This window comes from Dermochelys coriacea, chromosome 10, assembly GCF_009764565.3.
Source record: "Dermochelys coriacea isolate rDerCor1 chromosome 10, rDerCor1.pri.v4, whole genome shotgun sequence".
Lineage (NCBI taxonomy): Eukaryota > Metazoa > Chordata > Testudines > Dermochelyidae > Dermochelys > Dermochelys coriacea.
Genome location: NC_050077.1, coordinates 68725421 through 68751463, shown reverse-complemented (window position 1 = coordinate 68751463; position 26043 = coordinate 68725421). Strand labels below are relative to the sequence as shown.

At 38.9% G+C, this 26043-nt stretch overlaps 2 long non-coding RNA genes across 4 annotated transcripts in view; one reads left to right on the top strand and one right to left on the bottom strand.

Moving 5' to 3' along the window:
* Positions 1-4347, top strand: part of LOC119862786 — a 60777-nt gene extending 56430 nt beyond the window's left edge. For 2 of the 3 annotated variants that reach the window (XR_006274789.1, XR_006274788.1), the window contains 2 exons: positions 1878-1972; positions 2514-4347. This is a non-coding gene — a long non-coding RNA (uncharacterized LOC119862786). Of the gene's footprint in view, positions 1-449; positions 517-1877; positions 1973-2513 lie in introns of all 3 variants that reach the window. The other variant, XR_006274790.1, reaches the window with a different exon arrangement.
* The window catches only part of LOC122456112, a 131045-nt gene that overhangs the window by 86066 nt on the left and 18936 nt on the right, over positions 1-26043 (bottom strand). The gene's annotated exons all lie outside the window — the stretch shown is intronic.

The following is a 26043-nucleotide window of genomic DNA, read 5'->3' as shown; positions in this document are numbered from 1 at the left end:
AAGTGTGTGCTGTCATGTAATTGCAGCACTAAAGCAGCAGTATTTTAGACTGTGAAAAATCTGCAAGTTTTCTATGCTTCTTTTATTGTTATTAAAAGAAGCACTGTTATCTTGACAACTGCTGTATCACATGAGGTTTGTTAAAGAAACCAAAATGTTAGACTTGCACATTTGCAATCAATTTAGAGCAACCCATTGTGTGTTTTTAAAAATCAGACTTTTTCCCCTATGACTATAAGCCTACAACTTTCAACCATTTTTCTAAATGGTTGTTTGGGATCGTATTTTTAAATGCAGGTGGCATCTGACTTATGCCCATAAAATCTGCACATTTAGCCACTGTGCACCTAGATCTTGTGTTTAAATGCATAATTTAGGCACCCACCTTCAAAAACTTTGGCATCACTCTTTTTATCTTTTTAAAACAAAAGTGTTAAACTTGTTTTAAGGGAAAGAATTTGATGTGGAAGGATAAAGAAGAGCCAGAGGATGAGCCAATGGGAAGCAGATTGTGTGGTATGTTTGGTTGAAAAATAGAAAGAAAACAACATTTTGCTTCTGCTCATGGAGTGATGCTGGCAGTGTCAACTAACCAATCTACCTGACAAATCTCAGTACTTGTGTTGCAAAATCCTGGTGAAACTCAGTTAGGCATTATGAAAAAGAGGGATAATTGTCAATGTATTCAATTTTTAAAGTTCAGAAGTGGCCCATGTAGGGGATGTTCTCTGTGTATAAGAGACAGGTCTGGATTGTGTGGGGGCTGTGGTTGTTTAGCATGAGGAACACTAAGCAATGCATTGAAAAAACAGCGCAATATTTCAAAAAAGGAGTATTTTAAAATGGTTTCCCAGAGCAGAAGTTAAATCTTTTTCTAAAGAAAAAATTAAGTTTCCTCCCAGGGGTATATTGTGCTAAATTTGGAGACTTGGTCCAATAATTTAAATGTGAACCAGAAGGATTTTAGTCCTGCTTTAAGTGCCAATTTCAACAAAACCCTAACTATGGAGTTACCACTGATGCCGCCATCATGAAAGAAGAGTTGAGACAAAGAGGCGTATGACAAAAAGGAAGGTTGCCATTTGGGGGGTCTACGCTAAAGAGATATTGTTTTACTTGTATTTAAATACTGGAAATAAAACACTAAACATTAATTTGAACTAGTTGAAAAATCCTTATGATAGCTGTTACATTAAAAAAATTAAGAAAGGATACGCAAATTTAACTATATAATTAAGAGCTGTATGCATTTCCATCCTAGGCCCCTATTATTAGAGTTTAGCTAAACTCATGACCTAATATTTATTTCCAGGAATGCCAGCAATTTACTAGAGTGGACAGATAAAGAGCTAGATTGAACAAGGCCTGGAGTATGCCTTTTTAAAATATTTCATCTTTATTTCATTAGGTACATTCATGAAGAATAGGTTCATCAATGGCTATTAGCCAAGATATTCAGGGATGCAACCCCATGCCCTGGGGGTCCCTGAACCTCCAATTGTCAGAAGCTGGGACTGGACAGCAGGGGATGCATCACTCAAAACCACACTGTTCTGTTCATTCCCTCTGAAGTATCTGGCATTGGCCACTGCTGGAAGACAGGATACTGGCCTAGATGGACGCTTGGTCTGACTCAGTATGGATGTTCTTATCCTTAACTCATTACTGCCTATGTGTTTATTTACAGATGCACAGGTGAAGGACTATGAGTCAGCTGAAACTTGCACCCTTAACTCTGAATCTCTTTCCTTTTATATTTGTAGCTCAAGCCCTCTAATGATGCTGTAAAATGGATGTTATTGTGCAGTATTTTACACATTGGCGTTAGATTTTAATCATAGCAATTGAAAGCCTTTTCCCTGTATTTGTTTCCTTAGGGCTGTTTGTGGTCATACAAGTTTCTTGGTGGTATGTTGTAACAACTGAAAAACTCCAGGGCAGGATTCGTCTCCTAGATGAGAAATAGTTTCAGGTAGGGATGCCTGGATGTTTAAATCCTTTGTAAACTGATCATATTAACAAGAAATAGCATAGAGCAAACTAATTTGATCAACATGCTCACATTTCTAATGTTAGAGATGTCTTTCTCTGTATGTAAGAAGAAAAGGAGTACTTGTGGCACCTTAGAGACTAACAAATTTATTAGAGCATAAGCTTTCGTGAGCTACAGCTCACTTCATCGGATGCATCCGATGAAGTGAACTGTAGCTCACGAAAGCTTATGCTCTAATAAATTTGTTAGTCTCTAAGGTGCCACAAGTACTCCTTTTCTTTTTGCGAATACAGACTAACACGGCTGCTACTCTGAAATCTGTATGTAAGCTCAGCTCAGACAGCAGCCTGATTTCAGAGTGCTATGCAGGGGTCAGCACATTCAGACCCTTATGTCTGTACAATACCTAGCCCAAGAGGATCCTCATCTATACGGGGGCCTCTGGATGCTACCAGATCATCAATAGATAATATTAATAATGAGGAAGGTTTTCAAATTGATTTTCTGATCTGAAATACAGATTACAGAAGGAAGAGTGGCAAGTACATGGCAGTGTGAAGTGCCTTTTTAAAAAAGAAAAATTGTCCTCTGTCAGAGAGGGAGAGAGAGAGAGACTGGCAAGGTAAAGGAGAAGAGGGCATGGAGACAATTGCACCACAGTTTACATGGGAGTAGAGAATAAGAAGACGGAAACAGCAGCCAAGCCCCCACCAATTAAAATTCACCTCATAGGCCCCCTCAAAACCAAAAAGTTGCAAGGAACAGCCCAAGACAAAAGCAGAATTCTGTACGTCTAAAAGACATTGGTAACATCCACAAAACAGGAAGAAAGGACAGCAAGTGCTGCTCTCATCACTAATGTTTTAAGAGCATTTGCACTAGTAACAACCCCCTTAAACCTTTGCCCACCTAAGAATCCCAAACTGGCTCTCTCCAGACAGGAGTCTGTGTTAAGAAAGAAAGGGGAGGCTTGAAACAGATTTGATAAGTCTAAAGCACGTCATTGCCTAAGGAGCAACATCCTCAGCTCTGTCTGTTCAGAGACTTGGGATATACAATAAGAAGAGCTTGTCACTGGCTATTTGAAAGAAAGTATCATGCTTATTAAATTCTCTACTGGAAGAAATCATATACCAGCTATAGCAACAGAGTAACTCCAATTATGCGGATGTTTTGGGGTCTAGATGGTATGGCTAAGAGGACTGTCATTTTACCTTTATAATACACAGTACAGTGAATGACAGTGTAGATTACTAAAACAAAATGACTCATCTACACCATCCCAAGAGGCCACCTGTTACAAAACAGTAGCAAGTGAAAAGAGGTGGAGGTTAAGAGAAAGACTGAGCCCATGTATTAGAAATCTGTCATGGCTTTTCTTGCTTGTGTATTAATTTTTCATGTTAACCTCAAGTTCTATTAAGCTAGTTATGTTTACACTCATTGCACATGGTACCAAAATAACCCAAGGCAATTACCTTTGTTTACCGGAGCTAATGAAAAAAAAATTTCAATGTCTGTTTTGCCTGGCCTCAAAGATTCTTTGCACTTGAACACCACCTCCAACAACTGCCAAGTTGTGCTTTTTAGTTTGGTTTACATTACACAGGGATGAATCTATTGTCTCCATCACATGGGATTAAAAGAAAGAGGGAAAAAAGAGAGCATTTTACTCTTAGTCTATCACTGTTGACTCTCTCTCTCTCTCTCTCTCTGTCTCTCAAAAAGTAGGTAAAGAGAAGGGCCCAACATGAACTGAGAGCCACTAGTGGTCCATGATCTCAGAAAACTACTGTGCAATACATAATGTACTGCATTTCCTCTTGTAAAATTGTTACTGTATCTCCATCTCTTTTCTGTGCAATATTACCAAGGGGCTACAGAGTAGCATCTCAGTTTCCTTCTTCAGGTGCTATGGCTCTCCCTGTTTTTTTGAGTTTGGGATTTGGAAGATACCACTGCATGCAGTCTTGCTTCCCCGTTCATTATAAGCACCCCATAGAAAAGCTTGTCATCCAGTAGTCTCAGACAGATATCCCAAGTAACAAAATCCATTTAAACACACCACTGTTGTACATTTACTGAAGAATTTCTATTAGTATTGATATAGTCATTTGTAAACCAAATCACAAGATGAAAGCAGAATTCATCCGGCAGAACAGAAGCTTCTTCATCAGGAAGCAGAAGAAAATTTCACCTTATGCTTTAAACACATGCAAAGTCTGTAAAACATTCTACATATCTTTGCTGTTTTACAATATTGAGCTAAGGTTGTCTATTGCCTAACTGTCTCTCTAGCTCTACTTCAGATGAAACCAGGAGAAGAATACCAGAACAACATTACCAACTAGGAACAAAAAGAAAAGCACATTCAGAGAACAGGTTAGATTTTTTTAAAATTTTTTCTGCAGCCAATAAAAACAGACCAATTTTTGAATAGGTTTGATAAACTTTGGACATCATGAGAGAATGATTCATCATAGCAAGAGTCCTTTCATCTTTCTTTTGCAGAGAAGATCTACCAGTAAATATGAATAGATCTTCTGGGATTTGTTGAGAACAGAGTGTAAGCACTTCACCCTTCTCCTCCATGTACCCGAGTCTCTTCTGAACTGTGACTGTGTCATCCTTCACAAAAAAAAGCCAATAGTTATTTGGCAACATCTGCATTTAGAAAAGCAGAATTTTAAGCACAGTCACTGTCTAAACAGTTCAAAGAGGCAGATCACAGGAACTGGATGGCTCAAGACTGTCATTCAAAATATAAGAAAAGGAGTACTTGTGGCACCTTAGAGACTAACAAATTTATTTGCGCATAAGCTTTCGTGAGCTACAGCTCACTTTAGCTCACAAAAGCTTTTGCTCAAATAAATTTGTTAATCTCTAAGGTGCCACAAGTACTCCTTTTCTTTTTGCGGATACAGACTAACACGGCTGCTACTCTGAAACCATTCAAAATATAGACATTTTCACTTTTAGCTAACCTGTATAAACTTGCCTCCATTAGAAGTGACCAGAAGTTGATCACAGCTGATTGATATTCAGTAACTTACATGAAATGCTTTGGTAGTCTCAGTCCAGTTTCTAAATTCACAGGTATCCATATCACAAACATGCTAATCTCAGTTGGCATCCTTGTTGGCTGTCTCAGCAGTGAAGTGAAGGACAGAATGGATATGGAGACTGAACTTCTCAGACATGGAACGGATTTCTCCCAGATCAAGGCTGAGATACAGCATGGAGCAATTTGCCACTTGCACTGTCATACCTGTTTTGTGGATAGATCAACCTCCAGGGCTGGTAGTCTTCCACTTTTCAGGAGCACTGAAATATACTTTAAAGGAAAAAGAGGACAAGAAAGAGAAAGGTCCTTTTGCTCCCAGGTATAGAATATTAATAGCAAGTCTTCCCTCCGTGTATTGAAAAATCACCTCATTCTAGCTCTTACTTTGAACTCTTCTAAGCAAGTAAAGATATGCATCACACATACAGTTACTGTTTTAATCCTCTTTTTGAGAATTTGCCAGACATATAGCCTGTTTCTTTCAGCATATGCAGTCATTGGGTTACTAATTGGAGTCTAGGAATACGCAAAGAGGTCACCTGGTGACACGTGGTGTGATTGTTTAGAGCCAGTTTCGACTGTACTTAGAATCATAGAATATCAGGGTTGGAAGGGACCTCAGGAGATCATCTAGTCCAACCCCCTGCTCAAAGCAGGACCAATCCCCAATTTTTGCCCCAAATGGCCCCCTCAGGGATTGAACTCACAACCCTGGGTTTAGCAAGCTAATGCTCAAACCACTGAGCTATCCCTCCCCGGGTCTTTGAAAATGCACTCAGCCAAACAGAGTTGAGAGCTTCGGAGTCTGTGGAACTGTAAAGGAATTAAAATGGCAAGAGATGATGCTTATTCTCAATGTTCAGAAAGACTGAGCATTTATTTAAATTCAGATTGTGAAATCATGTATTGAGATTGAGCTTTGCCTCCTTCTATGTTCAAGAATGTGCGATACATGCCATAGGATCACAATGCTTTACAGCTATCTCAGCAATCTCGCAGCGTTGTATGCTTCAGGCACCTGTTCAGTCCCTTTACTATGCGCTTTAGTCCATTTGTATGATCAATAGGGTTTTCTTAAAAGATTTAATACCTTTGATTCAATCACATTTAATAGAGGGTGTTTAAGGGTCAAGCTGATTCACACTAGTCTAGATTGGGAATAGGGAGATAAGCACTCTGTTTAAGATACATCAGAAGTAATTGAGAAACTAAGCAGAGTAATTCACACTAAAGTGATTATATTCTAGTTTTCTAAATGAGGGACTTGATCTACCTGATTTTCCCAGAAGCCTAAGCTGGGCAATCAACACTACAGACCTACTAGTAAAATTTGTAATAATAATCCCACCAAGCAAAGGTTATATGAAGCACTTCTTCCTTAAACATATCCTACTTTTAAACCAGTGGTTCTCCATTTTCCCTTTGTAAGAGAAATACAATCATGAATCATCTCCCATTCCCCTGCTTTCCTAGGTCTCAGACAATAAAAAGGTGCTCTACAGACTGTAGTATAGAAAGTGTCTAAACAATGGTAGTAAAAGTTAAAGTTTTAGGTTATAATGGTAATTCACCAGCAGTTTAGTCTGCAGCCATATCAGAATATATGGTCTGTGGTGTGATAGGGAAAGCTATCAGGAAAGGAGAAATCAGATTTTTAAACATTTCTGGTCAACCATTGCCTGGTGTTGTGCTTAAATGTCGGATTTTTTTAATCTCTTATAAAATATTTTTCTAATCCACCACCAGAGATGGTCATTTTTCATTATAAAGCTGCACACATTACAGTTTTGCCATCAGGAAGACCCTCATATCTTTAGATCAGGGTGAATATTCAGGTTATTTTTTAAATACTCCTTGACGCACAGGGGTCATTGCTTCTGTGTAGCACAACAGACAACATCTCTTTAAGTCTCTGCCATTGTCAGTTCCTCTCTGCCATATGGTATGCCGTTTTTAACTTGTTTGGTCTACCATTTTTACCTGTCCATAGACTCTTAGAAGCATAGGACTGGAAGGGACCTCGAGAGGTCTTCTAGTCTAGTCCCCTGCACTCAAGGCAGGACTAAGTATTATCCAGTCCAGGAGTAGCTATTTCTAACCATAAAATATTGAGGTGCAGTGAGTCCACCTCTGCCCTGCCTCAATGACCCAATTCAACCCATTTGACAGAATTTTAATTTGCACACTAATTATATTTCTATTGTCCTCTGGTTTGATAGTTATAAGCTATGGGACCATGGGTCTGAGGGGGAAAAAAAAAGCTACGTGAAAAGAGTGCAAACTTTGCTCATGCTGCTGTTTTTTCCCCCCCCATTCTCTCCACAACATCCCCAAAACTAAAAGATAAACCCAACTATAACAACTTTTCTCCCCCATTTTTCCTCCAAGTTATAGAAATTTTCTGATCACCTTCACTTTAAGGTCCCGATCCCTCACCAAGTGAGCAATGAGAACTTTGCAAACAAAGTATCCCAAATACTAGATAATCAAATTAGAACAGAATTAATCACTCTATTCTGATTGACTGACAACTAAGACAAAAGCCAATGCCCCATGTCTATTATTATTTAAAACCAGTAGTATACATTACAAAGACAAAACATGAGAAAATGAAAAAAAACACTGTCACAGAAAACTGCTCTGGCCAATACTACTACGGACACAGAACAATAGATCATAGGAAAGTGGCGGGGGAGGGGGGAAGCTTTCAGAGTTTTAGTGCTAGGGTGAAAATGGGTTGTATTTATTTTTATATCTGGCTGTAATAGATCAACAAAAATTGTACACAAACCCTTCAAGTAAAACGCCAAGGATAATAGTTGTAAAAATAATGTAAATAGATCATATCTAGAAAAAAATCACTTAGCAATATTAAAAAAAGCTTTGACGCAGAGTGAAAAATAAAACTCATTTTTCTTTTACTTCTTCCAAGTTTCAGATATATAAAACAGTGTAATGGATGACCAACATAATACATAAACACAAAACATTTACATGGCTATCAATAAATAATTTTCTGCATTTGTACTTGAATAGTGGAAACATAAGATTGCAGTTCTCTTACAAGAACGTTATTCCAAGTAAAAACTATTCAGTTCTTCTAAAGTTTTCTTAACAATACCCTGTCTCAAGTTTCAAGCTCAAAAAAAGTTACAAAACATTACCTGAACTCTCAAAGTGCCAAACAAAGGCTTAGGCCTACATTTTTTTTTAAATATGGTGCAATTTAGAAATGTGCTTTTGGGGCAAATGCATCTTGTCATTTATCGTAGTTTCTTGTATTTCTGCCTTTTAATAGTTAATAGGTTCTGGACATATGGTCCAGCTTTCACAGGGGCCCATTAGAAATTTTCATCACTGTTTTCAGACATTTTCACTGAACCAGCATTGCACCGGTTTGTGATAGATCTTTAAAAGCAGGATTACAAAAGAGTGCTTTCCCAGAATCTACGCTAAAAGCCAGAGTAGCACCAAACCTATAGAATAACTTAAAGGGGCCTCTTATGAGGCGAATTCTCCCATGCAGTCTGTTGAAATAGTCTGTCTGGTCAAGTCAGGCCTCCAGATACAATGAGCTACTACGGCAGCTTATCCTCTGAATTCTCCCATCAACCCATCACAGCAGCGATTAGGCAAAAAAATCTTACTGCTTGTCCTAGTATTCGCAATGGATGCACTAGCAGGGTCTACTTTTGTTCAAAACAAGTGGAAACCATTTTTGCTTTTTAAGTGCTTATATCTTCACTGCATGTAGGGTTTTGAAGATGCATGTGTTTGTTACTTTATCTCCTGGCTTAAAAGGTTCTCTTTATATTAAGACTTTATAGCTTGCCATTTCCTTTGTGTTCCTGCTTTGATGTTTGTGGGGTTTTTTTTGAAATTCCTATTTGCCAACAATATGTCTTACATGCACATAAATATAAAGAACCTGCCACATGTACTATTCGAGCTCTGGCCACTATTGGATATCTTGTTAATCCATGTGATTTCAAAATAACTAACTTTAAAGAGTGTTTGAGAAGGGAGTGAAGTGGGACTGATCTATTTGCTATCGAGGTAATCAAAGGGAACTTCTAATCTAACCAACACTTTATTCTGACAACTCTTTACACTCCCTCATCCCATTCATTTACTCCTCCTGGAGAGCCCTTATTTTACGGCAGGGTCATGCTCTCATCCTTGGAGGGATTTTATGCCAAATCTGTATCAAATATCTGTCTTCAAATATCAACTGTAGGCACCTCTCCATACTACAAATAATGCCTAAGCCCTGATTCTGCTCTCATTTACAAGGGTATACGTGAGGAGTAACTGGAAGTCAGTGGAATGAAACCAGTGAGATATCAGGATTTGGGTTTATTACACTGAAATTCAAGGTATGCTGTAATTCACCCCAAACTACTGGCATAGTACTCCAGAATAAAAGGTTTGAGTAGCACACTGCATGTGAAAAGTAGAACTGGAAAATGGAAGAGGATGAAGAAATGCCAAGAGAAAACAGTGGAATTTGCTGTAAATTCTGATGTGCTAATGTGAAGGGTAATTCTCTTCTGCAACATACATTCAAACAAGGCATTTGAACGCCAAAAATATGACACCTTTCCCTCTTTATTTTTTCCAGAGGGAGTCACACACACACACACACACACACACACACACACACTCCCCCCTCCCACCACACTGAGGTGATTTGGTCTGATTCCCCTGGTGCCTAAAGAAAAGGAGTACTTGTGGCACCTTAGAGACTAAAATTTATTTGAGCATAAGCTTTCATGAGCTACAGCTCACTTCTAGAATCAGCTGTTTCGAGAAGAATGGATTTCTCTCTCTTGGTCTTACTACAGCTCCTCCTCAGTTTTCTGTTATTCTCTGAATTGTGTTTGTCAAGGTTGCAACTTTTTCCTAGTAAATTCAGCAGTCCTGAAAGGTTGTATTATTCAGGCAGCCCTGGAGAAAGAAGAGCTTTATTTGACCAAAGAATTTGGACAGCCCTGCAAGTTTCCCCATATTAATCCACCTACAGGGCTCACTTCTTACTTAAAAGGGGAGGGAGTGGGAGAGTGTTCCTTTCTGATGATCCTGGTCAGGGAGGACAGTTCCCTCTGTCTCTATGTTGGTCTCTCTACTGAGACTATTAAATAGTGCCAGTTATGATGTGGGTTGTGAAGCAAACACCCATTCATCAGAAACTGGGTTGAGATCCAACAGACTTATTTCAGGTATGCTCCAAACTACTATCAAGTTGTTAGTTACCACTGCCCAATTCCAAACCAGTGATCTAGACATCTAGTCCGGTTTCTTTGTTAGCAGTTTAACAGCCACGCCTTCTTTAAAAGAATTAAGTTCTAATCTCAACCTATGCAGGCAAAACACCATTCCCCTGTCAAAGGAATCCTGGCATCCCCACTCTCAGCTATGCACCATATAGAAAGGCTCTTGGGCACCATGATTATTATGGGACAGGCCGCTCTGATGTCATTGACGCAGGCTACCAGATCATGGACTTGGCTTGATCTCAGGGGTCTGTCTAATCTTGCTGCGGGCTGACTAATTAGCCGAAAGAATCAGAAAGGTGAGTATAAGCAGCTCCTTCCCTTCATATGTCCCCATAAAGGGCTTGTTCCCAAGCAGTATACTAAGCCAGAACCTTTAAAATAATGACTAACTCAGATCCTACACCTATTGAGGTCAATTTGAACTGAATTGCAGGATCAAGTACTAGATCACAATGATGCAAATAAAAATAAAAATCCAATAAATATGCATTCCACCCGAGTTTTATACTAATAAGTAGTGATTATCTTGGCACTGCCTAACTAAATTTTAGATTTTCAGTGCGGCTGGGAAAGGAATGATTGTGCAGCTTTATCTTCCATCTTCTGAATGTGAACAGGACTAATAGTGATACAGCAGCCCAAGCATTTGGTGAACTCATTTAATTAGTGCTCAGTTAAATTAGATCACGTTTGAGCACTGACTAGTTAGATGGTAACCTCAGTAAAACAAGTCAGGTAAACAAATTTTCAGTGCTGAGTGAACAACATTGGATTTAGCATAAAGACACTTGTGAATCATAGGACAATTAGAACTCAGAATGTTAGGACCTGACAGACTGTTGCTGAAGAATAAAAACTTCCATATCCACAGCAGAGCATAGGAAAGACCGTTCAAAACTCAAGTCCCTGTTTTGCAGAGAGAATTAAAGGCATGAACCCTCCAGCTTTTTCTTTGAGAACCGGATAGAGGTCTGAAAGTTGATGTTCTTTCTTGCATGAAACTGGTGTAGAGAAATTCTGGCCTGGATCTATAGTTATTGCCTAGGTTTCTGACAGGGGGGGACTGGAATAGGGTCCTTCTAATTTAATAGTTAAGAAGATGGTTGTGTATGATGTCCAGTGAGGTTTTCCCCACTTCCTCCCATTCTTTCCATCAAAGACAGGTGAAGTGCAAAACTTTTACTATTTGGTAATGAAAGATCATGACGACGATAGCTCTGCTCATCCAAGCTCCACATCAGCTGAACTCCATATGTTATTCATTTTGAAATGTACTATTTGAGCAGGGAAACTTTGTGCATGAACTCTGAAATTTCTTTCATTTGATTTGGGTTCTTCAGCTGGAGCTGAACAATATGCAAGTGGAATACAACTCACTTGGTTGATCATCTTCACTTTTGATTTGCTTTCATTTCTTGACTAATCAGAAATTGATTTATTCTTGTAGTTAATGATTCTTACACAATCCAACATACAGCCTGGCTCCTTTGCCAACACCGTTAAATCTATATCACTTCATTTAATCAGACATGCTGGAAATTGCAAAGTGGAATTTAAGGAAGTTTTTCATAGCAATGGAGTTTGAAGTGTTTTCCTTTGGATTTAATGTCTCCCCATGGTCTCTGGAGTAACAGAGGACAAACAAAAGCCCAAACTACTATAGTATTTTGTGTTGATTAAATGCCGTCAATTTTTTTTTTAAGAAAAGAATCATACCTTGTCCCTTAGGGGCATAAAAGTTGTTCGGAACATTTAAGATTTCACTCCAACCCTTGTGTTTGCATGCATGGTTGTGTGTCTGAAGCTTTTGAGTTTTGAAAGAATTAAAAGAGAAAGTGACAAGAAGTACCATACATTTATGTCTTTTAGGAGAATCAATAGTATCTATTAAATATTAAATCTCTCATCTGGCCACCTTCACCAACTAAAAACAAAAATCTCAACCTTGGGATAGATTGGGCTGCAACATAATTATCTTGTCCTCAATCTGCTCCCCACCAGGAAAGCATAAAAATTATAGTGAGCTTACACTGAAATCGCTCACCACTTACCTTTGCAGCCTTCTTACCTCTAAAGAGTTCCATTACCCCCTATTTTTAAAACAGGTCCCGAGATAAGCATAGAAATGCAGAAATGTATTGTGCATATTGTATTCATCTCTAGGGAGCCTGTAATATCTTCAACAGTAATCAGTACAATACATAAAGGACAGGAAAAGAAGAATATTGTATCCAATGAAAATTACCAGGGGGAGGGAAGGGAAATTATTTAGGCAGACAGTCCTGTAATCGTCTACACTAGAATTTATGCCAGGATATGAAGAATTAGCACCATTACTCCTGAAAAAAAAAATCTAATGAAATCTTTAATAATCACCAGGAGCCAGGTATTTCATCTCCTATGAAAGCAGCACTTGCAGCATCTTTGTCCCTTAACATGCTGTTTCAGGCCTGAATCAGAGAGAAGCGCTATTTAAGTTATTGGCACTACTTCCTGTAGCAACTGGGTTTATCCTTGGAGACTTCCTATCCAAGAATTGAGTTAACCTGAGCCTCCCACTATTTAGCTTGCAATCATAGCTTGAAACGATATGACTGGGCTATTGTCAGTGGCTTCTCAGTCCATTACTGTAAAAACAAGAAGTGGGTTTTCATCCATTTTCCCAAAAAGGACCGCTTTTTCTTTTCTGCCCTCCTGAGCTGCATTTATCAGGTAATTACTTAAGGCCATTTTCATTTCCACCTTCGCAGCCTTTCACCAGTCCTATGCATATACACAGACATTTAGTAGCATGCTGTACTTCATTCCCATACAGCATGAAGGGGTACACGATCAGTGGGAGGAAATAATGAGCCTAATCTTCCTGCTGCTGAGGCTTGCCTTCACAATTTGTATTTTGCGTGGGTGTGCGTCTCTCTCGGTGGCTGCCCTGTATGTTTTTATATTGAACAACAGGCAGTTGGGCAACTGGATTCTGGGTGCTGTGTCACTGCTTTTGTTCGAGATATTTCACTTTCCTTCTTTTATTCTTGTGCATCAGTGTTGGAGGCAGGACACCCAAATTCCAGCCACTCCCAATCTTAAGATATTCCTCCAGATACCCTAAAGTAAAAATGTTTACTTTAGAGAAGCAGCACCTATGTCTCACCCTTAATTATGAACCTCAAATGACAGCGTCTGACACAGGCGCTACTGCTGCCTCTCTGCTGCCTACACTACAGCGAATAATGCTTTCCCCCCCCTTTTGTTAATTTAAATGAATTCATTCAGGCCAGTTTTACAGACTCAGTCAGCTCACTGTGCTGAGATTCCCACAGAATTCTGTGGGGGGTTAGTTTTCTGTAAAAAAGTTTCCAGATTAACTGCAAGAATTAAGTGAAAAGGAAATTGTCATTTTTACACAGCAGCATGTACAGTTAGTATGAACAGGATTTGTTTCAGCCCAAACAGAGAGCACAAATTATACTTTCTTCCTTTCTAGAAGGCCCAAACATGGTTTCACACCAACTGACAGTGGTAGTCATTAATGTAAAGGTTCCCTGGGGTCTTTTAACATCCTTTCTTAGCTTTTGATGGCTTAGACAGCCACAACCTGTGTTCCCTTTGACTATCGATGAAACTAAGTGTGTGTGGGGTGGGGGAGGGGAACATTTAAACACAGCACTGGGTTTTCTTTAAACTCTCTAATGAGCTCTAGATAAAGCGGAGAAGCTTTTACGGAGGATTTTAAGAAGCACTTTCTCCCCTCAATTGTTTTCCCAAGGGCAAAGTATTTCTGTCTCTTCATAGACATATGAATTCTAAGAACAGCTTGAACAAAGCCCAAGAGCACTGTTTGTGTCAAAATGGGATCACATCAGAGATATGTGATAGGACCATTTTTACCCCATCAACAGCTTGGTACAGTTTGCTCCATTTCTATTCACAAGTAAAATTAGAGTAAGGATTTTTTCCTAGTTTATTTTATTTAAAATATTGATCTTAATCAATCACAGATGACATGTCAACTTCTCAATAATAAGTCAGAATTACTAGCCCATGCAAATAGTGCACCCATATGCCATTTCACTCCTGGGGCGGGGGGGGGGGGTAAACTTGATCTATTGATTAGAGCAGGGGACTGTAAAATGGTTTGCCACTGATTTGTTTTGTGATATTGGACAAGTCACTAAACCTTTCTGTGGCTCAGTTTCTACTTATGCTAAATTGGGAAACAGTCACACACCTAGGCTAGGCACTTTAAGACTACCCGATGAATGGTGCTGTGTAAGTATATCGTATTGTTGAAGAATGTGGCTGAATTTACTTCCAGCTTCAATTTGATGTCGTTAGCATAGGCGTGTCAAACACCCAGTATGGAAGCACGGATCATCCTAACTGATTTCTATAGATATAATCCCATTTAAAAACCCTATGTTTAAAAAGCATCATTAAGATTGCAAAGTTAAGTACTCAAAAGTTAGGAGATGTCACAATTAAGATTGCCTGCACATCCTTAACTTGGCCTCCTTGTATGTATGCATTATGATACATTTTAATTATACACAGTCACATGATTTTTTTCCCCCCACACAAACCCTACCTCAGTTGTTAACTGCAACAATATTTTTGTAAACCAAGACCCGGATTCTGCAGTGAATGGCACATTAGTTGCACACACCTATACCCATAATGAGCAATGGCAGGACTGGGGCCTAAAAGTTTAGCTACTAAGATTGAGAGTAGGTTATGGCCTTTGTGCAAACCTCTCATTGTTATAAGTGGAATATCCTGCTGGTGCATTGTGGGTGATCATGTCCCTGACTTTGCCCTGTCTGGCCCATGGATTGCAATTAAAACAAAAAACCAAACAATGTAACTTTGCCCTCTCTGCAGGAGTCTGACAGCCTAGTTCTTTTGAATTAAGACTGCATTGCATTATATTCGACTGTGTCATTCTGTATAAAAATGTAATGCAGTGTAACAGCTTAGTTCCAAGGCCACCAGTCATATTTCTGATCAGATTCTGAATGCTCAGTTTAGAAGAGTAATCCAAAAGGCAAGGAAAATATGTATACCAGATTATCTCATTGCCAGTAGGGAAAAGTGAACTGGTTCAGATAAAGCAAGAATCAACTCCAAACTTGAATTAGATCTTTGAGGTTGACTTTTCAGAAAACTTGTCTCCCTACTTTGTCTATATCTGAATTTCTTGGTAAGTAGCCATAAGTGTACCAGATGCCTCACATAAAAATTAAAGGTTTCAGAGTAGCAGCCGTGTTAGTCTGTATTCGCAAAAAGAAAAGGAGTACTTGTGGCACCTTAGAGACTAACAAATTTATTAGAGCATAAGCTTTCGTGAGCTACAGCTGTAGCAAAATAAAATAAACTGGCAAAATAAATTTGTTAGTCTCTAAGGTGCCACAAGTACTCCTTTTCTTTTTTTATAAGAAATTAAAGACAGGGTCTCCCATCAGAAAAGGCCAGTCATGCAACCAATAAATACACCCATGAATTGTCTCACTGATGAGAACAGGACTACTCAAGTTATTCATGTGTTTAATGGTTACAGGATCAGGGCCTATCATTCAGATACTATGGCCTACACTTTATAAAGTGACTAGTGATTTTGGGTGCCCAACTTGAGACACCTTAAAAAAGGCCTGATTTTCAGAAAGGAGTACCTGTCCTCTGAAAATCAGGCCCCTTAAAAATGTCTCAAGATGGGTAGCCTAACATTCAGGTACCTAATACCACTAGCCGCTTTTGAAAACAGAAGTCAATAAAACAAATAAGAGCAAGTAACAACGTGAATTAAGGGAAAAGGAAGGATGAGGGTTAAAACACTAAGATCATGAGGTTGTTTAGATATGTTGCCCTCACAGTGGTTTTCTTGGTCAGTGTTTAGATGTTCCATCTAAAAGAGAAGAATTTGGCATCATGTTTATATACACATGCGCACAGGCAGACATAATATCAAATGGACTTCAAAACACTCAGTACAGCCGGATTCTGCAGGTTTCACAGAAAAATAAACCACCACTAAACTTCAGTAGGAGTTTTGCTTGCACAGACGGTGCAAGATCAAACACTACATATGCAGCCAGCATGTCAATGGTAAAATACCAAAGTATGTTCTAATTCATTTTCCATATACTCTATCCTATAAAACACTAGCTGTAAATTCAAGTTAGTATTTTTTAATATGACTTCACATTATAGTGGGTTGGCTTGGAAAAGATTGTGACATCATACCTAAACTATTCATTCTACATCTGCTAATTGAAAGAAGTTTCCAAAAATCTTTCAGAACCATATTATAGTAATATGAATATTTATCTAACCAATTAAGGATAAAGATGAAAAGTTGCTGCCATTTTCAACAGGGTTTAACTATAAATCCGAACATTAATATAAAAAAGCCTCCCTGAGACACTAATGAAATTGTAGAAGGTAGAAAAGCTGGCTGATAACGTATGCAGAATTGTTGTAGCCACATTGGTCTCAGCATGAGAAAGACAAGGTGGGTGAGGTAATATCTTTTATTGGACCAACTTTTGTTGGTAAGACACAAACGTTCAAGCTTACACAGAGACCAGAAGAAGAGCTCTGGAAGCATGAAAGCTTGTTTCTCTCACCAACAAAAGGTGGTCCAATAAGAGATGTTCCCTTAGAACATGGTAACTTAGCTGTGAGATCATATGAAGTAAGTGATACCACAGAAGTCTCTGCTGCATCCAAATTTTGGATGCAGATGGGAGGAGTGGGGGAGGAAGGACACAATGGCAGGTTTTGCCATACTGTAACTGCACGAAATCTGGGCCACAGTCCTGCACTGTGATCTACGCATATAGATGACTGCACCCACATGGACACCTATTGACGTCAGTGGGGTTCTGCATAAGGTACAGCAGTCAGCCCATATGGAGCACTCATTTCCAAATTTATCCAAGCAGCATGGTTAGGGTACACAATATAAACCCTGAAGGGCCTGATGCTGATAAAATGGATTTCTAGAACAGTTGTTTATGCAACAACTAAAAACTCATAAGAAGGGAGAAGGCACAACAAAGTTACAATTTGAAAGTGTTTCTATGTACTTTTTCCAGCAAATAAAAGTTAAACACAGACATTAAAGCCATGCTGCAACAGAAGGTCTATAGCAATTCATCTGCTTTGCTTTTAATGCTCTGACCCTCTCTTCTTTAGTGGTGGTCACAGCCACAAATTTCAGCACTGCTGCTAGAGATTGCCTCCAATTTTCAGTTTTGCCTTTGCAGGATTAAATGAGGAGTGTTTCATTCTCACAAACCAAATTGTGTGTGTTTGCATGTGTGTGCGAGCGTGAGAAAGAAAGTCAGATATATTGCCTAGCTACTGCCAGAGCCCCACTGAGCAAACAGCATCCACTTTGGCATTCGTTTTCATTTCTAAACCTGAATGGAGCTTCGTCTATCAGGAGACACCCAGATATTTGTAGATGGGCCAGCATTTCAACTTTTTTCCTAATTAAAAAGTTAAATTGGGAATACTTTATGTTACAATCTTCTTGCAGCTCTTTTCAGCAGAACCTTAGTGTTTATTAGAAAGCTGATGAATGTTGCTGTACAGTGAGATCCAGAGCTGTTCAAATGCTAAAGGAATGATCTGAGAGGAAATGTTAGTTAGGAAAAACCAAACACCTGATGCCATAGGGTGAAATTCACCCAGTACAGAGGATAGTATAAGGCCTGGGCACCACTTATGACCTATTTTGAGGTCTTCACTGCTGGTCTTCTGCACAGTTAAGTTTTCCCTAGTACCTTGAAGCTCTTTCACACTCCAAAATCATAGAGCAGGTTAGGTTCTTGGAGGTTTTTTTAAGTGAAAAATATTTACTATTCATGTTTTGTCTGCTTTCACTCACTATGGGGCAGTGAGGCCTATTGTAAAAATGGCATAATGAGGATTGTAAGCTGATGGAGAAAAATACCATTGATGCATGTCAGCAAGATCTTTTCCTCAAGAGATGTTTATAAAGCAAAATAAGTTAACATACGCAGAAAAGGTAACAGAAACCTCCCCAACTTGGTGTTCAATTCAGTCATGAACATGAAGCCCAACCCTCAAAAGCAGTCGATCAATAGCCTTTCTCCAGCCTCTTCTTCACTGGAGACCAGAAAGCACTCCCTGACCTGGCAACACAGGCCTGTACCATGCCCATACAATTGCTTGATCATAATCAAATCATATCATTTGTACATTGACTTTTATAGTTTCTTTATGCTGTTTTAAGTAGTGATAGTGTTTCTTCCTGACATGCCTTATAAAACATGAAAAAAATTCAACTGTCTCTACCCAGCCAGCCAAATAAGTCTACACAAATAGTAAATGAAAACAGATATCCCAGCAGGAATAAGAAAAAGGTAAATCTAATGACTTTCAGTCCTGGGATTGCAGGGCCGGAATATTTTATGGTTTCCTAGGGAGTGTCATGTCACATTCCAAAATCCCATAATTCTCTCAGTACACACTGGAAGAAAATTTTGTCTGGTCCAGCCAGAAATGAACATTTTACTTAGCGCTTATACTAGTTTCTGGCAAGTTTTTATGAAAACATGAGCAAGTGACCATTCCAGGCTCAAGTTTGTTTATTTTGCTGGTTAGAATTAAATATGCAGAGAATGGATCTTGAATGATTTGGGTGAGAGTATAGCCTTTATAAAAACAGAACAGCTTTTTAGAGTTTCCAGATCAAATAAGGGCTGAATCCATAACAAGCCACTCTAGATTCCAAAGAACGGAATTTGTTGGATCTCTACACATCAAATCTTCAGCTCACTCTCTCACTTTAAACCAAGTAATTCATTAATAACCTATGAAATTTTGGATTATAAAAATAGGCTTCATTCTTGACAAAGTGTAATAGATTATTCAAGGATTAAAGGCTTTTCCTACTATAAAAGAGTATAGTAAATTGCTGAGATTTCAGGGCTTAGTCCCATAACTATATATCAAGAGGCAAAGCAGCTTTTGAGGCTGAGCTATGTGGTCAGGAGAAACCTATGTAGTCAGTTATACCTGTGCTGGGTGCTCTTTCTTGTAGGCATCCGAACACTTAGCACATTTTATGGGACTGTATAAATAGTTACTGGTAATATATAGATGAGAGATGGAGCTAAGAAATGACTAGTAGATAAGAGAAACTCTTTGCTCAGGAAGACCTTGCATGACTTAATACGAAGTTTTTAAAAAAAATATACAGAAGCTGATGAAACCTCCAAGGACTTAAAAAACAGACCTTTAACTATTTGACTAAAAGCAAGAAGCATGGTCTAAAAGTTTGACCATAGAGCTGAGATTCAGGAATTTCAGAGTTTTAATCCCCATTTGCAGCCTTGGGAAAACTACTTATCTTCTTTGGTTTTCCTCATGTTCAGAATGGCAACAATGACATTCCCAAAACCATCTTTCATGAGAATTAATGAGATTGTATCATACTTTAATACCAATAATATACAATTGCTTATAGTGCTATTCATATTTAGAGTGCTAATTATAGGCTGTACATGTACATAGCAGACACTTATGAAACGTACATATGTATCACTTGAGCTATTTCTACTGCAGTTCATTAAAACTATAAGTGCTGCTAATGAACAGCTGAAAGCTCTGAGTAGAGGAACCTGATTGGTTCAAATACAGTAATTTAAATCTACTATGTGGGTTGGTTGTGTGGTGTTTACCTCTGGGAAAAAAGGAGACAGTTTTGTTGCAGGAGTCTACTAGAAAAGTTGTGTGCCTCACTAAAGAGAGGATCAAGAGAGAACATTCTGATCTTAATATAAAGCCAGAAAAAAAATCTGACCCTGTAGAAACTGTGGAGCTTTTCAGATCAAGTGGACCCAAGGAGTGGTGTCCATAGCCTTGGTTTGCCAGAAGCTGGGAAATGGGCGACAGGGGATGGATCACTTGAGGATTACCTGTTCTCTTTGTTCCCTCTGGGGCACCTGGCATTGGCTACTGTCAGAGGACAGGATACTGGGCTAGATGGACCTTTGGTCTGACCTAGTATGGTGACTCTTATGTTAGGGATCATACATTCCTGATTCAGGAATAAGTGTGCTAGAAGACAGTTAGAATTGGGAGGAAGGGCATAATATTTGATTAACTTTTGTTTGGGGATGTTGGAAGTTGATAGAGTCACAGCTCTGGAAAAACTGAACAGTTGTATTTATCATTAAGTACAGCAATAACAATGGAAGTTTAGCCATGCTGCTCTCTGCTCTGCCCTCAAGGGACCACCTGTAGGGGGTAAGCGAGTTTGAACAGATGCATAAGTGAGTAACAGATGAGAGCCGGATTGTCAGAAGTACTGAGCACATTCAACTCCCATTGCCTTCAGTTGAGGTTATGGGTGTCCAGCATTTCTGAAAGTCATGCCCTTGGTCTGCATGACCTTTCATATTTGAATTATAGATTTTAAGTTGTCTTTATGAATTTTTACAAAGGACAAGGAATAAGGAAAAAACAGAACCAAATAAGTTGTGCTATAGATATCAAATATTTGATAACCTAGGGGAAAATACACCATTTTCCTGTATTGGGATGACTGCCTTACAAATTTGGAAAAATACAAATTTCACACAATGCAGTCAGTTACTTTAAGAAGGCGCTTTGTGTTCCAGAGGTAGCATGAATAAATTATTACGTGCAGTTGCTATGGTAGCTACTAATTTGTTGTTGAATAATAGAGTTACTTGTGTTTAAATTGCTATAAAATTTGCCCTGGGAGCAGTGTTAGAAACACATTATTGTCATTCCTTTTTTACTTTTTAAAATTAATATATATTTTGACTAAGAATAGCACTTTCCATCTTGTGTCCACCTTTCTTGCAGTTACATGTCCTCAGGCTGTCATCAAGCAAAGCATCTTCTCTACGCAAAAGAGGAGGCTTACCCAAAAAAAAAAAAAAAAAAAAAAAAAACACACACCCCACACCACATATACAACCACTCCATGCTGTCCCTGAGCAGAGTACCAGCACAAATCTTTTAGTATTGCAAGTATCCATTTTGATCAACATTCCACCACAAAGGATTTTAAAACAAATTTTCACTGGTCTAAAATAAACCATTATGAAAAAAATAGCAGCCAAATATGGAATTCCTGCCAAAACTGTATCCCAATTCTAATTAAAAAGCCCAAACAATTCAACATATGAAAGAAAGGTCTTGGAGTTACTATTCACTAAAACTTTTTAACAAACATTTTTTGGAACTTTTGCTCCAAGGTTTAATAAAACAGTTATAGATTAATCTTATTTCAAAAACACACACAAACTCTTTAAAGTTGTTTCGTTCAATGCTTAACAGAAAAACCTCAAAACTGAAAAAGGTTTTCATCAAATTTAATAAAAAAAGAACCTAGTTCTAAACTAGTGACAATCCTAGAGTTTAACAATGAAGTGAAGTATCTATAATTCTCTTTAACCTGGCTTGATGTGAAGGCTTTATTTTGTGATCGTTTTATTGCATAAACCAGGATGAATAATGGAATTTTAGAAAGAGAACCCCTATTGAGTCAGGCTTCATTGACATCTGACTGGTAGTCTAAAAGCCTGCTGAGAGGGTCCAAAGCAATGCATCACAGCCTCCCAGCAGGTCATTAAGGCATTAGCCAATTAGAAAGCAGGGCTACTGGGTGACATTGTTCACAGCAGAGCAAACATAATTGATTTTTATTTCAACAAGAGAGAGAACCTCCTTACTAAAGAGCTTTAGCATAATTTCTTCTTTAGGAGAGGTTTAAAGAGATTTGTATTGGGGTATTTAATTCCAAACCCTGAGACAGTCTCTGGCAATGTGTATAAATTAATGGACAGTTGACTTCACTCATTGATATTCAAAATAGAGACTCACTGTTGCTCAAAAGTAGCATGAAGTTTTCTGAGCGATGGCATCTAACACCAGCTGTTCTGAGGCACAGATCTTGTACTCTCACAACCTTTAAATAGTTTATGTAGCTATTAGCAAGCTGGATTCCAGTTTAAGGGTTACTTTCCTGTGCATTTTAACATACTATACTCTGTATAAACAACTACTCCTTAAAAGCACCATGCAGATGGCATCTCTCTCTGAAGACTTCATCACAGTTAATCTTCCTCTTTCTGATTTCATTGTCTATCAATTGGTTATTTTCAGTCTTACTGTATATTAGCACCACTTGGTGGGAACACTTTTCAGTGACAGCAAGCCTGCAGCAATAAACTCCAAGAATGAATAATAGCTTCAGTCTTCCTAATTTTCAGTATGTTAAGAGCATCTGCCACCAAGTCATTAGACTACACTTTTTAAGGAAGCCTCATTTTCCTTTACATAATATGTGAACACTTTTCATTGCAGCCTGAAAAAGGTTAAAGGACTATGAAGAGATATGTAATAACATTAGTGTCTTTACAAGCACAACACCCAAGTTACACAATTAAAAATAAGCATTCTTAATATAATTTACAAAACCATAAATGTTTGATTGCAACAGGATACTTTTTCAGACAAGGTCTTTTCTGTACTGTTTGCATTTATGGTCTGCAGGAGGAAAAAAAACTGGAAAATGCTATAAAATCCTAACTTCTCATGACCCAAAGCAACACAACAACAAAAATTTATTGGAAATATTTGCAGATTACTATTCACAGAGTACTTATACTGTAGACTTGGAAAATACATGTATTTCACACAGTTCAGCCAGCCAACTGAATCACTCCTTAAAAAAAAAATTCTCAGCTGCAAAGGCTGCAATCCAAGGATTGAACATTATGTATTGGGACGATATCGAAGTCATCTATCTCTAATTTTCAGAGTTTTCCATCAGATTTCAAAAATATTTTCATTATTTTCAGCTTGATTTTGTGCTTCATCAAAAACTCAGGGCATGTCTACACTACAGCCCTAAGTCAACTTCTGTTCGGTTGACTTACAACCACCACAATAATTACTGCGGTGGCTGAGGACCACACGACCTTCGTTCTGTCAGTGGTGCACATCCTCACTGAAGATGGGTAGAGCACCAGGGCGCTCAGGTCCATGCAGCTCCCCACCAGGAGCCCAGCTGCCCCCCTGGGCTCTTGGTTCCCAGTGGAGAGGGAGGCAGCCACCCGGGCTTCTCAGCTCCCTGAGCAGGGAGACTCTAGGCAGCAGCCCGTCTAGGAGTGGGGAGCCTGGGGCAGCTGGGCTCTAGCTGCCCAGTTTTCTTGTCAATTTCAGAGCTCTCTTGAAATTGACAAGACAGGTCAGCCAACAGCCAAAGTAAGTAAAGCAGTGTCTACACAGACACTGCATCACACTAATTACACTATCAGCCCTATGCCTCTCGTGAAGGTGAAGTTATGTTTGTGTAATAGACACTTACATTAAACAGGAGCAACCTTATAGAGGCATAGCTCAGAGTAGCTATGCTGATATAACCCCGTAGCGTATACACAGCCTGCACCAACAAAAAAGTATGGTCTGTCAGGAGAGGAACTGCACCTCCCAGAATGGTGTTCGCCATGTTGATGGAAGCACTCTGTCACCACAGCTGCAGCTATGCTGGGGGTGAGGTAGGTATACCCATGTCCATCTGAGATGTGGTTTTTCCCCCCCAACACCCTTGTACGACATAGCTCTGTCAATTAACTTTTAAAGAGTAGGCCAAGCCTAAGTGGTGTCCCTGATTTCTTTGTGTTCAGAAGTGTGTGTGTTTGTTTTTTAAAAACACACTGACATCCTCAGTCAAGCTGTAATACTAGCAGTAGACCTGACAGCTGTAACTAGTAGAAGATGTGATTATGAAGAAGCAGAAAGCATACAGGGAGTGGAAGATGGGAGGGATCAGCAAGGTAAGCTACCTAATTGAGGTCAGAAGATGTAGGGATAAAGTCAGAGAGGCTAAAAGTCGAGTAGAGTTGGACCTTGCAAAGGGAATTAAAACCAATAGTAAAAGGTTCTATAGCCATATAAATAAGAAGAAAACTAAGAAGGAAGAAGTGGGGCCGCTTAACACTGAGGATGGAGCGGAGGTTAAAGATAATCTAGGCATGGCCCAATATCTAAACAAATACTTTGCCTCAGTCTTTAATAAGGCTAAAGAGGATCTTGGGGATAATGGTAGCATGACAAATGGGAAGGAGGATATAGAGGTAGATATTACCATATCAGAGGTAGAAGCGAAACTGAAACAGCTTAATGGGACTAAATCGGGGGGCCCAGATAATCTTCATCCAAGAATATTAAAGGAATTGGCACCTGAAATTGCAAGCCCATTAGCAAGAATTTTTAATGCATCTGTAAACTCAGGAATAGTACCGAATGATTGGAGAATTGCTAATATAGTTCCTATTTTTAAGAAAGGAAAAAAAAAGTGATCCGGGTAACTACAGGCCAGTTAGTTTGACATCTGTAGTATGCAAGGTCCTGGAAAAAATTTTGAAGGAGAAATTAGTTAAGGACATTGAAGTCAATGGTAAATGGGACAAAATACAACATGGTTTTACAAAAGGTAGATCGTGCCAAACCAACCTAATCTCCTTTTTTGAAAAGGTAACAGATTTTTTAGATAAAGGAAATGCAGTGGATCTAATTTACCTAGATTTCAGTAAGGCATTTGATACCGTGCCACATGGGGAATTATTAGTTAAATTGGAGAAGATGGGGATCAATATGAACATCGGAAGGTGGATAAGGAATTGGTTAAAGGGGAGACTGCAACGGGTCCTATTGAAAGGCGAACTGTCAGGTTGGAGGGAGGTTACCAGTGGAGTTCCTCAGGGATCGGTTTTGGGACCAATGTTATTTAATCTTTTTGTTACTGACCTTGGCACAAAAAGTGGGAGTGTGCTAATAAAGTTTGCAGATGATACAAAGCTGGGAGGTATTGCCAATTCGGAGAAGGATCGGGAAATTATACAGGAGGATCTGGATGACCTTGTAAACTGGAGTAATAGTAATAGGATGACATTTAATAGTGAGAAGTGTAAGGTTATGCATTTAGGGATTAATAACAAGAATTTTAGTTATAAGTTGGGGATGCATCAATTAGAAGTAACGGAAGAGGAGAAGGACCTTGGAGTATTGGTTGATCATAGGATGACTATGAGCTGCCAATGTGATATGGCTGTGAAAAAAGCTAATGCGGTTTTGGGATGCATCAGGAGAGGCATTTCCAGTAGGGATAAGGAGGTTTTAGTACCGTTATACAAGGCACTGGTGAGACCTCACCTAGAATACTGTGTGCAGTTCTGGTCTCCCATGTTTAAAAAAGATGAATTCAAACTGGAGCAGGTACAGAGAAGGGCTACTAGGATGATCCGAGGAATGGAAAACTTGTCTTATGAAAGGAGACTTAAGGAGCTTGGCTTGTTTAGCCTAACTAAAAGAAGGTTGAGGGGAGATATGATTGCTCTCTATAAATATATCAGAGGGATAAATATAGGAGAGGGAGAGGAATTATTTAAGCTCAGCACCAATGTGGACACAAGAACAAATGGGTATAAACTGGCCACCAGGAAGTTTAGACTTGAAATCAGACGAAGGTTTTTAACCATCAGAGGAGTGAAGTTTTGGAATAACCTTCCAAGGGAAGCAGTGGGGGTAAAAGATCTATCTGGTTTTAAGATTCTACTCGATAAGTTTATGGAGGAGATGGTATGATGGGATAATGGGATTTTGGTAAGTAATTGATCTTTAAATATTCAGGGTAAATAGGCCAAATC